General features: G+C 34.0%; 1 protein-coding gene across 5 annotated transcripts in view; it reads left to right on the top strand.

The window, feature by feature from the left end:
• The window catches only part of LOC142221720 (uncharacterized), a 121,240-nt gene that overhangs the window by 83,923 nt on the left and 23,624 nt on the right, over positions 1 to 13,693 (top strand). For all 5 annotated transcript variants that reach the window (XM_075291507.1, XM_075291505.1, XM_075291502.1 and 2 more), the window contains one exon: positions 4,822 to 4,848. The gene's annotated coding sequence lies outside the window, so the exon portion shown is untranslated. The remainder of the gene's footprint in view (positions 1 to 4,821; positions 4,849 to 13,693) is intronic.

The following is a 13,693-nucleotide window of genomic DNA, read 5'->3' as shown; positions in this document are numbered from 1 at the left end:
ACATTCGATCCGGTTCAATTCGATTGTGGATGGCAGTGTTTAGAAGATGTTTCTACGCAACCCATGGTGGAGGGTACATAAGCTTCGGCCTGGCCGAACTTACGGCCGTATATACTTGTTTTGTATCAAAAGATACATTTTTGATTGAAATTTAGCAAACTTAAAGGCTTTATTTCACATTAAATGCATATTATTTTAATTGTATTCATTTTTTATACCCTTCACCACTACTGTGGTACAGGGTATAATAAGTTTGTGCATTTGTATGTAACGCCAAGAAGGAGTAATCATAGACCAACCTTTTAGTATACGGATCGGCTTAGAATTAAATTCTGAGTCGATTTAGCGATGTCCGTCTGTCTGTCTGTCTGTCTGTCTGTTGATGTATTTTTGTGTGCAAAGTACAGCTCGCAGTTTTAGTCCGATTGTCCTAAAATTTTTAGCCCGATTTACACTCATTTGCCCACAGAGGCCAATTTTTTGCTCCGATTTAGTTGAAATTTTGCATAGGGAGTAGAATTAGCGTTGTAACTATGCGTGCCAAATTTGCTTGAAATCGGTTCAGATTTGGTTATATCTCCCATATAAAGCTTTCGCCCGATTTACACTCATATGACCACAGAGGCCAATTTTTAACTCCGATTTAGTTGAAATTTTGCACAGGGTGTAGAATTAGCATTGTAGCTATGCGTGCCAAATTTGGTTGAAATCGGTTCAGATTTAGATATAGCTCCCATATATATGTTTTTCTGATTTCGACAAAAATGGTCAAAATACCAACATTTTCCTTGTAAAATCGCCACTGCTTAGTCGAAAAGTTGTAAAAATGACTCTAATTTTCCTAAACTTCTAATACATATATATCGAGCGATAAATCATAAATAAACTTTTTCGAAGCTTCCTTAAAATTGCTTCAGATTTAAACGTTTCCCATATTTTTTTAATAACATTGTGTTCCACCCTAGTGCATTAGCCGACTTAAATTTTGAGTCTATAGATTTTGTAGAAGTCCAGATCGAGTGATATTTAAATGTATGTATTTGGGAAAAACCTTTATATATAGCCCCCAACACATTTGACGGATGTGGTGCAGGGTATAATATAGTCGGCCCCGCCCGACTTTAGACTTTCCTTACTGGTTTTAATTTTACTTCTGTGAGATTATAACAATATTTAAATCATATTAGCTCTGTTTGCGTTCTCGATACATTTTGATTACTATCACAAATTTTTACTGGTAGTCCTTCGTTTACATTTCACAGTAAAAACATTTTTCCCAGTAAAAGCTTGCAATTATCAGCTGGTTAATCATCAACAAATCCAATTGCACTAGAATTAGAAAATATAAATATCTTTCGTTTTTATTGGTTTAAAACCGCTGAATTAATGATAAATTCGTGAACATGTACACTTCTACTACTTTTACCCAAGAGAATAAAACCCATTCTTACTATTACCTAAATAAACCTATTGTTGTCCAATTTTCGTAAAAGTAAATCCATTCCATTAACTCTCTAATGCCCCAAATTTTTCTGACATACACTGAAAAAAAGCATGTCCGGTTCCATAGATTTTGTACACTAATGATTACCAAAATCATTGATTCCGAATTGGAATTTAATCGTGAGCTATCAAAGAGCTTTAAAAACGCGCTAACGACAATTTAAATTTCTAAATTTCCAAATTTAGACTCGACTTCAAGTAGAAATTATTCTATGTATACGTTTTTAAAATAAAGTGTTGAAAAACATCTTCTATGTTTGACCGCTTTATTAGTTTGTCGTCAAGATACAAAAACTCCACATAAAGACTTTTTCTTTAATTTTAAGAATTTATTAGAATTGACCCTAGCCTCCTTTCATGTAAAGATACCCATTTTTAAGTTGAATCACTTAACTATAAGGACAAAACGACTTTATCGGCTTTTGGACAAGGTAAAAAGTTTATATAAGAGAAATTCACAAATGCTATTATAACCAAAATTCGCGTTCGTATTTTAAGGACATGAACTCTTTGGCCTCACGACAATATTTTTTCAGCGTACTAAGCAATTCACATCTACTATTTTAATTTAGTTATATCATAATAAATTTAGAATATTATAATAACATAAAAAGGATAAACGAGTCAAATGCTAATATTCTAAATGTAATGTTTCAATTGAGCTTTGAAATATGTGGAAAACTTTATCCTGGCAACAAGGCTTAGATAGAAAACGCCGTTTTGTCCATATTTCAATAGAAACATGTCGAAAATAAAGAAGCCAAAAATAGCCAAAACGGTCATGAAAAAAAGCCAGAAAGAAGCTAAAAGCTATATTCATTTTTTCCCGCTAAACGACTTCAAAAAACCCAAATCTACACCCTCACAAAAAATCGCTTCTGTAACATATACTCCCAAACATATTTTGCTTCAAGCATATACATTTTTGGGTATTGCCCAAACATTTATATGTTTGATCTCTACCAATATATAATATGTTTGAAAGCATATTGGTCTAAACAATATATGTTTGGGTAGTCTAAGTTCCAAACATTTGGTATTTTTGCATCCAAATTCAATAATGTTATCTTCCAAAAAACAATATGTTATTATGTGACCATTGGAAGCATTTTGCACCCAAAAATATTATATGCTTAAAAAAAATTCTCCCAAACAATATTGTGCTCAAAATTTTATTTATTTATTTATATATTTACAATCATAATGAATTATGAAAATAAACAGGTAATATAAATAATATATAATAGGTGCTAACAACATAGGTTTTCGACCTGAATGCTCAAAACTTTGTTTCTGCCCAATTGTATATTCCCCCACATCTTTCTAACTTCCACGAGATTTTTTAGTTCTTAGCACCTTTTTTTGTAATACAAACATTGTAGAAGAAATTATTCAATTGTATGATTTTTTTTATTTTAATTTTACCTTTTGCCGGACGGGGATTCGAACAGCGGACCACACAGTTTGTAAGGATCAAAGAAGTAGCTGATTAATTGCCCAAGGAAAAATAAAATGTTAATTTTGTAATAACAAGCAACAACCACCAACTTAATTCAATATCGCTCCCTGTTAAATAGCGCTCCAAGCTACTAAACACATATATGTTTATAGGCTATTTCTAAATTAATATATGTTTGCATCCAAGCATATTATATTTACAAACATTTTATGTCCCAAACATAATATGTTCTAACATATTAACATATATGTCCCAAACATGTTATGCTAGTTTATGAACATTATATGCTTGCACTCAAAAATATTGTGTTTAAAAATTTGTGTTCCAAACATATAATGTTTATAGCCAAACATATGAAAAACAGTATTTTTCAACCGTGTAGCGGGAAAATAGCTAAATTGGCAACGCTGTCCATATTTCAATAAATACGATTTAATTATATTTTAGTTCATTGAATTAGTACGTACGCAAATATAGAATAAAGATTAACTAAATTCGTGGTTCCCACAAAATTGTTCACAATTTCTTAAAATTTTTATGTTTTATCAACAATGCACCCATCTTGAAACTTCGTATGGCACTAAAACATTTTTGCAATTTTGAACTGCAATTTTTTCTTTCAAACTACGAAATTTTCTTTAATACCTATTTAATACCAATTAATACCTATTTTTGTGAAATCAGAGTGACATCTGCATTTCTAATACAGTTTAGTTAAAATTTTCTAAAATTAACAATTTTTTTTTCTAAAATTAACTAAAAATGTTTCTCCTAGTGGGTTCACTGTGTTTTCAGTGCATATTTAAATAATACCCTGTTTCTGTATGTCGAACAATAGTATTTCAAATGAAAAAAAAAAATATTTGGGTTTCTCTATGTCGACAGGCAAGTCACTTCATATTTTGTTGACGAGTAGCAAAGGAACATATACAATAAATGTCAAGAAAAAAAGTAAAACAGTTTCGGAATTTGAATCAATTCTCAGGCCAAAAATTTGAAAATACTCATTGTTGATAATCAATGTACTCTCATACAAACGATACGAACTTTCAAAACTACAGAAACCCAAATTGATTCGAATTCGAGTGACTGCTTTTCCATCGACAGGCTTCTCGTTCGACATACAGAAACAGGGTATAAATTATTAATTGGGGATATATATCAGTCGATATGAATCGACATAATCGGTGGTAGAATTGACTGGTCAAATATAGTTAACAAACGCTAAAACTTTTGGCTTCATTCTCTTATTGAAATTCGATTAGAAATATGGAAAAGCTTTTTCGACTACCCAATATTTTTTCTAAATTATGCATAATGTTTATAGTTTTTAATTGTAGACAATTAAGTTTTTATTTTTTTTATTGATTTTACTTCAGACACAATTTTTCGCTATGGACAGCAATTCATCTTCTCACATTTTCATATACAGAATACAATCCATTACGAATGAACTTTTATTCCATTGAATTGAATTGGATTGAATCAGATTGTTTCCTTCCGTCCTCCTTCCGTTATGCCCCAAACAGCTATTTTCATTGCAGTCTGTGCATTAGGAAAAAAAAAATCAAGTGTAAAAAATAAATAAAAGAAAACAAGTCAATGGTAGGTAATACTTAAGTGAATAAATTAGAATAATGCAAATAATGGGTGCGACTTGTCGCAAATTTAAACGAACAATAAACAAAATTTCTTTAGGAGAATTATTTTTAGTTTTCTCTCTCTTTGTAAATTTAAATCTAAATTTGTTTACTTGTATCTTCTTTTCAAAACGTGCATTCAAAGAATATTTATTATGAATATTTCTATTTAAATAGATTTATTGAAAATGTCATAAATTTTTCTTCATATTCTTACAGATGGTTTTCATAGTCAACAGAAATATGGTGAGTATTGCTGGATTTTTCTTTGAATAGATAATGAAACACAGTTGGAAGCTTTTAAGAATTAAAAATTGATATTACCTATTTTGTATTTGTTAGATTTGAGTTGAGTTTATATAAATAGATTTTAATTAATCTGAACTCACATTTGCCTTACTGATTTGAATTTAATATATTTAAATGAAAACAAGTAAGGAACATATAGTCGGCCAGGCCGGGCCGACTATATGTTATTATACCCTGCACCACTGTGTAGATCGACATTTTCGATAATGATTTTTGTTCCCATACACATACATTCAAATCTGAAACGGCTAGACAATATTTTTTAGACTTCTATAAAAATCTCTAGACTCAAAAATTTAAATCGGCTAATGACCGGGAAGGAGCACAATTTTATTAAAAAATATGGAAAATATTCAAATCTAAAGCCATAACATAAAATTTCACAAATCTGCATTTATGATTTATCGGTCGATGCATACAATTTAGAGTATAGGTAAATGTGAATTATTTGTACAAGTTTTAAATTTGTCATGGGCGATTTTTAAGGAAAATGTGGATATTTTGGTCATATTTAGCCAAATCGGAAGAATATATACACCCTCACAAAAAATCGCTTCTGTAACATATACTCCCAAACATATTTTGCTTCAAGCATATACATTTTTGGGTATTGCCCAAACATTTATATGTTCGATCTCTTCCAATATATAATATGTTTGAAAGCATATTGGTCTAAACAATATATGTTTGGGTAGTCTAAGTTCCAAACATTTTGTATTTTTGCATCCAAATTCAATAATGTTGTCTTCCAAAAAACAATATGTTATTATGTGAACATATAATATGTTTGGAAGCATTTTGCACCCAAAAATATTATATGCTTAAAAAAAATTCTCCCAAACAATATTGTGCTCAAAATTTTATTTATTTATTTATATATTTACAATCATAATGAATTATGAAAATAAACAGGTAATATAGGTGCTAACAACATAGGTTTTCGACCTGAATGCTCAAAATTTTGTTTCTGCCTAATTGTATATTCCCCCACATCTTTCTCACTTCCACGACATTTTTTAGTTCTTAGCACCTTTTTCTGTAATACAAACATTGTAGAAGAAATTATTCAATTTTTTTTATTTTAATTTTACCTTTTGCCGGACGGGGATTCGAACAGCGGACCACACAGTTTGTAAGGATCAAAGAAGTAGCTGATCAATTGCCCAAGGAAAAATAAAATGTTAATTTTGTAATAACAAGCAACAACCACCAACTTAATTCAATATCGCTCCCTGTTAAATAGCGCTCCAAGCTACTAAACACATATATGTTTATAAGCTATTTCTAAATTAATATATGTTTGCATCCAAGCATATTATATTTACAAACATTTTATGTCCCAAACATAATATGTTCTAACATATTAACATATATGTCCCAAACATGTTATGCTAGTTTATGAACATTATATGCTTGCACTCAAAAATATTGTGTTTAAAAATTTGTGTTCCAAACATATAATGTTTATAGCCAAACATATGAAAAACAGTCTTTTTCATCCGTCTATAGAGGCTTTTTGTAAATCTGAGCTGATTTTGACCAAATTGTTTAATTTTGTATAAAAACAATGGAAAATCGAAAATAGGTTTTCAAATTCGGAGGGGGGCGGTTTTGTGTGTGCTAAAATTTTTCTGAGGGGTCTAAGCCCCTCCCCAGAGGCCTTCCTACGCTGATGATGGTAGCTATATATAAATATGAACCGACTTCAACCAAAATTGACACGCATTGCTAAAATACTCATTCCATCCTCATTTCCATAATTATAAATAGCCCCCATATAAATCGATCCCCAGATTTGTCCTCCGGAGCCTCTTGGAGGAGTAAAATTCATCCGATTCGGTTGAATTTTGGAACATGGTGTTAGAATGTGGTCTCTAACAAACACGCAAGAATTGGTCCATATCGGTCCATAATTATATATAGCCCCCATATAAACCGTTCCCCAGATTTGATCTCCGGAGCCTCTTGGAGGAGCAAAATTCATCCGCTCCGGTTGAAATTTGCAACGTGGTGTTAGTATAAGGCCGCTAATAACCATGCCAAAATTGGTCCATATCGGTCTATAGTTATATATAGCCGATCCCTAATCACACACAAATTGGTCCATATCGGTTCATAATCATGGTTGCCACTCGAGCCAAAAATAATCTACCAAAATTTTATTTTTATAGGAAAAATTGTCAAAATGTTATTTCTATAGAAAATTTTGTCAAAATTTTATTTCAATAGTAAATTTTGTCAAAATTTTATTTCTATAGAAAATTTTGACAAAATTTTATTTCTATAGAAAATGTTGTCAAAATTTTATTTCTATAGAAAATTTTTTCCAAATATTATTTCTATAGAAAATTTTTCCAAATTTTATTTCTATAAAAAATTTTGTCAAAATTTTACTTCTATAGAAAATGTTGTCAAAATTTTATTTTGTTTTATTTTTGTTTTATTTATTTATTTTTACTCTAAGCACAATAAACGTATAATAATCAATAACGCGACAAATTTCATATGAAGGATATTTAATATTAGTGATCCAGAATTTCATTCTGAAAATGAATCAAAACACGATATTCCTTCTTTCCTATTTTTTTTTCACAATAACAAAAGTAGCTTCACAAAAGACGCTTTATCTCACAAACTGATTGACTTACAGACGTCAAATTTTGACACGAATCATCTGAAGGTTGGTACTATATAAAAATAATATGCATTTAATACTAGCGACGCCATCTATGTGTCAGACCGGGGACTTATCAGCCAACCTGTTATGATAGCTATTTAAAATTGAAGCGGTGAAACCACTTAGAGAAGTTTTGAAACACTCAGAAATATCACCATCATTACTAAGAGGGGACTTAAAAAATTGTTGGTGTTCGGTTTAAAGTGGGATTGAACCCATTACCCTGTGTGTGCAAGCCGCGCATGCTAACCATCGCACCACGGTAAAGGGTGATACGGTCAAAATTTGGTTAATATAAACTTGACGTATTTCTTTCAATTTTGCATTTAAAAAAAACTGAACACCCCTCATTTTGAAGGTGTGTGTGTTGCTCCTGTTTTGATTTTGGAATTCACTCTTCAGTTGTCAAAATGCCGTCCAAGCAAGAAGAGCAGCGTATCAAAATTTTGCTCGCGCATCGCGAAAATCCGAGCTACTCGCTCGCAAAGCTGGCAAAATCGCTAAAAGTTGCCAAATCAACCGTTACAAATGTAATTAAAGTATTTGGGGAACGTTTGTCGACAGCCAGGAAGTCTGGATCGGGTGGATATCGAAAACCGGAAGCCGCTGAGACGACAAAGAGAGTTGCCGGTAGTTTCAAGCGAAACACTAACCTCTCTCTCCGAGATGCCGCAAATAAGCTGGGTGTATCGTCTACAACCGTGCATCGTCTACAACCGTGCCAAAAAACGAGCCGGACTATCGACTTACAAGAAGGTAGTGACTCCAAATCCCGATGATAAACAAAATACGACGGCCAAAGCGCGATCCCGGAGGCTGTACACGACGATGCTGACGAAGTTTGACTGCGTGGTAATGGACGACGAAACCTACGTCAAAGCCGACTACAAGCAGCTTCCGGGACAGGAGTTTTATACGGCAAAAGGAAGGGGAAAGGTAGCAGATATTTTCAAGCACATAAAACTGTCAAAGTTCGTTTGTTTGGCAAGCCATCTGTACCTGTGGCTTGAAAAGCAGCATTTTCATAGCTTCCGGGACTGTCAACCAAGAAATTACGTGAAAGAGTATTTGAATAAACGTCTGCTGTCTTTCCTGAAGAAACACGGCTGTTCCGTACTGTTTTGGCCGGATTTGGCATCTTGCCATTACGGTAAAAAGGCCATGGAGTGGTACGCCGCCAACAACGTGCAGGTGGTTCCCAAGGACAAGAACCCTCCCAACATGCCAGAGCTCTGCCCAATTGAGAAATACTGGGCTATTGTCAAGCGGAACCTAAAGAAGACCAAAAAAAACTGCTAAGGACAAGCAGCAGTTCAAGGCAAACTGGCTTTCTGCGGCGAAGAAGGTGGACAAGGTGGCTGTACAAAATCTGATGGCAGGTGTCAAGCGTGAGGCCCGGCAATTCGGATTTGGAAAAGCGAAAGCCTAACTGAATATTTTTCCTGAATTTTATACTAATTAAACTTGAAAAAGAAATTTAATTTGATTTTTTAAATAAACGATTTCACCGATTTACACGCGTTTTCCCTTGACCAAATTTTGACCGTATCACCCTTTAGCTGCCATATAAAGGGTTGCTAAGGGTTATGACACAATTATCAATATTAAATATGAAGTTGAACCTTTTTCCGCATTCTAGATGGCAACTGGTAACCGAAATGTCTGTATGGCATTGTCTTTCGTCTCTACATTGTTCTGAAATATGCTCTTCCATATTGATATCATCATAGCAATGTCCTATCTTCTATAAAGTGTAGTGACTAGACAGACTACTTAAAATGATAAGGAATCTATATTTGAGCAATTTAACTCCTTGTCATTATCGTTATTGTCACTTAGTACCCAAATCATAGGCAAAACAATTGAAAGTATTTTTGTATGAAAACTAGTTGCTATAAGCCCTTCAACAAAAACTTAACTGCCACTGCAGGCTAATAAAGGGTGATTCTTTTGAGGTTAGGATTTTCATGCATTAGTATTTGACAGATCACGTGGGATTTCAGACATGGTGTCAAAGAGAAAGATGCTCAGTATGTTTTGACATTTCATCATGAATAGACTTACGATCTGCCACAACGTCGAATTTTCAGTGAATGGGCCCTAGAAAAGTTGGCAGAAAATCCGCTTTTTTATCGACAAATTTTGTTCAGCGATGAGGCTCATTTCTGGTTGAATGGCTACGTAAATAAGCAAAATTGCCGCATTTGGAGTGAAGAGCAACCAGAAGCCGTTCAAGAACTGCCCATGCATCCCGAAAAATGCACTGTTTGGTGTGGTTTGTACGCTGGTGGAATCATTGGACCGTATTTTTTCAAAGATGCTGTTGGACGCAACGTTACGGTGAATGGCGATCGCTATCGTTCGATGCTAACAAACTTTTTGTTGCCAAAAATGGAAGAACTGAACTTGGTTGACATGTGGTTTCAACAAGATGGCGCTACATGCCACACAGCTCGCGATTCTATGGCCATTTTGAGGGAAAACTTCGGAGAACAATTCATCTCAAGAAATGGACCGGTAAGTTGGCCACCAAGATCATGCGATTTGACGCCTTTAGACTATTTTTTGTGGGGCTACGTCAAGTCTAAAGTCTACAGAAATAAGCCAGCAACTATTCCAGCTTTGGAAGACAACATTTCCGAAGAAATTCGGGCTATTCCGGCCGAAATGCTCGAAAAAGTTGCCCAAAATTGGACTTTCCGAATGGACCACCTAAGACGCAGCCGCGGTCAACATTTAAATGAAATTATCTTCAAAAAGTAAATGTCATGGACCAATCTAACGTTTCAAATAAAGAACCGATGAGATTTTGCAAATTTTATGTTTTTTTTTAAAAAAAAGTTATCAAGCTCTTAACAAATCACCCTTTATCATAAAAGAACTTTTATAGATCGTTAAAAATCCCCACTTGTGATATTTTTGATTATGTATGGGACTATTGTCACGTTCACAAAATGGACAATAATATTAAATTGTTTGCTTATTATTTTAGACAAATGGCAAACGCCATTGTGTGGCTTACATAAAAGTCAAGAGATTAATATAGGAGATAACAGGCTTATTTAAGCAAATATCCACATTAAAAAAAATTATTTCAATTCAATATTGAATCCGAGCCAAAGACCCCGCTTCTTTAACATAAAGAAATATTTAAGGAAACCTACAAAAAAAAATATTTACGTGATATTAAAGATTTCGAAACCTAAATTTTAGGATGCGAAATTTACAAAATATTGAAGACAAATATCTTTAAAATAATGATATTTTAATTAAAATGAAATTTATAATCTTTGCCTTAAAAATGTTTTCATTAAATTTAGGACACAATTTTTTTTTTAAATTCGCGTCCCTCCGTTAAAGTCGCATGTCTTTGAACTAAGGCTAATTTTCCTTAAAGTAAAGAAACACATTTTTTATTTAAAGAAATTGTCCTTAAATTAACTGAAATATTGAAAAAATAAAAAAAAAAAATATTGAAAGATAAAAAAGCTTCAAATATAGGCTAAGACTTATTTTGAGGATTTAGCGTCTGTGGTTTAAATTGTTTGGAATTAAGAAAACGTTTTTGTTACTTTAAAGAATCCGTTATAATTTAGATTTTTAAACTGACATTTGTTTGTACGTGAGTACCTTTATTAATAAACCGCGAAAAAAGAATGTAAGTTTCATAAATGAGATATGTACCTAATTTTAATTTTATTGGTCCCAGATTTAAAACCAGATAGGTCGCTAAAAATGTCTTTATTTTAAAGAAGCCGCATCTTTGGCTCGGAATCAATACCAAAATTCTTAAAGGAAGGTCAGAATCTTTGGATCTAAGTAAACCTTTTTTTGAGTGTAGGCTCTATAACATTGGAATATCGACTATCCCATATTATTTTTGGGACATACACCCTCACTTTATATATATTGGGATATACACCCTCAAACAAAAAAAAAAATACCTTTGTAACATATACTCCCCAAACATATTCTGCTTCAAGCATATATATTTTCAGCATTTGTTGAAAAAAATTGTTTGTACTGTGCAAACATATTATGTTTCACACTAAGTATATTTTTGTTTATGGCCCAAATAGTTACTTCCAATTTCTAAACATTTGTTTCATTTCATTTATTGAATGGTATTTCCAGTACAACAAGATCGCATTTTATAAATTATAGTACTGGAGTTTGGTTAGGTTAGGTTAGGTAAGGTTAAAGTGGCGGCCCGATTAAGATTCAGGCTCACTTAGATTATTCAGTCCATTGTGATACCACATTAACTAAAAGTACCTATTACATATGGGCACTTCTAGTTTTAACCGCTGAACCATCTCGATTATTTTCTTCTGTTGAACCAACCAGATTGTTCCAAAAACATTAGCAGACTGATTAAGTTAACGTTCCGCCAGTAATCTAAAGCTATATGCCCCTAAAATTTGCTTACGCCTTACACAAAATGTAGGACACTCACACAAGAGGTGTTTAATTGATTCCTTTTCCTCCGCATCATGACAGCTCATACAATAGTCATTATACTTCGCGCCAATAGTTTTTTGCAAAATCGCCTATCAGGCAGCCACCCGTTATAGCAGATATCAGAAGTGATATCTGACGTCTTGATAACACTAGCATATCTAGTGTGCAGTTCAAGTTTAAATGGGGCCATATTTGCTTGGTGTCATTACAACCCTTGCAATTCTCCCATCGAACATTTGCCATCATGACGGCCTTCTCACGCAGTAAGAGCTTGCAGGTGGCCAGAGGCATACCAACAGATTCTAGTTCCCCTGGAATATGAAAGGTAGTTCCTAGCCTTGCCAACTCATCTGCTTCGCAGTTCCCCGGTATGTTCCTATGGCCAGGCACCCATATTAGGTGAATATTGTGCTGCTCAGCCGTCTCATTGAGAGATTTGCGGCAGTCGATGGCCGTTTTCGAGTTAAGGAACACAGAGTCCAAGGATTTTATTGCAGGTTGACTGTCTGAGTATATATTTATGCCAACATTTTTTGGAACATTACTTCTCAGCCAATTTGGCACCTCTCTTATTGCTAATATTTCAGCCTGAAAAACACTACAGTGATTAGGTAATCTTTTCGCTATTCGAAGTTCCAGAATATACTCCGAAACCCACTTGTCCATCCAATTTGGAGTCATCAGTGTAGAAATCTATATATCGTTTATTCCCCGGGGCCTGTGTTCACCACGCCTCACTGTTGGGAATTAGAGTTTCAAACTTTTTGTCGAAAAGTGGTGTCGCCAAAGTACAATCCACTACGTTAGGCACATCTGGCATTATTTTGAGGACCGAACTGTGACCGCAACTTTTTTCAAACCACAGCGATAGCTCGCGCAACCGCACAGCCGTTGTTGCAGCTGACTGTTTGGCCAAAATGTCTAAAGGCAATAGATGCAGCATGACATTAAGGGAATTTGTTCCTATCTTGCTGAATGCGCCTGAGATACACAAGCACGCCATACGCTGAACTTTGTCTAAATTTGTCGGCTGGTGAAGTGCCGGCCACCAGACTACAACACCATAAAGCATTATAGGTCTAACCTCTGCTGTGTATAGCCAATGCACAATTTTTGGTTTTAGGCCCCACTTTTTTCCTATTGCCTTTTTGCACGGGTACAAAGCTACCGTTGCTTTCCTCGCCCTTTCTTCAATATTAAGCTTAAATTTCAGCTTCCTGTCCAAAATAACTCCAAGGTATTTTGCACACTCGGCAAAGGGAATTTCAATACCCCCTAAGGAAATGGGCCTAACCGTGGGAGTTTTGCGATCTTTGCAGTACATGACTAGTTCTGTCTTTGCAGGATTTACCCCAAGACCATAACCTTTCGCCAATTTCTCAGTCATCCGGAGGGCTCTCTGTATAATATCTCTGATTGTGGATGGGAATTTTCCCCTTACTGCTAGCGCCACATCAATTCCCAAAAATCAGAATTTTTGAAAATAAAAATTGTTCCTTGCCCCAAAAATTTCAAATTTTCGTAATATTTTTTTTCAATTGCATAAGAATAAAGTTCACTCAAATATCTTTCCAACGATGTATTATATTTAGACCGGTGCTTAGCAAAATGCGCCAAAAACTTGCACTAAATCAACTAACTCGG

Source organism: Haematobia irritans, chromosome 1, assembly GCF_050003625.1.
Source record: "Haematobia irritans isolate KBUSLIRL chromosome 1, ASM5000362v1, whole genome shotgun sequence".
Taxonomy (NCBI): domain Eukaryota; kingdom Metazoa; phylum Arthropoda; class Insecta; order Diptera; family Muscidae; genus Haematobia; species Haematobia irritans.
Note: the sequence above shows the minus strand (reverse complement) of the source record. Positions and strands in the feature narration are given on the sequence as shown.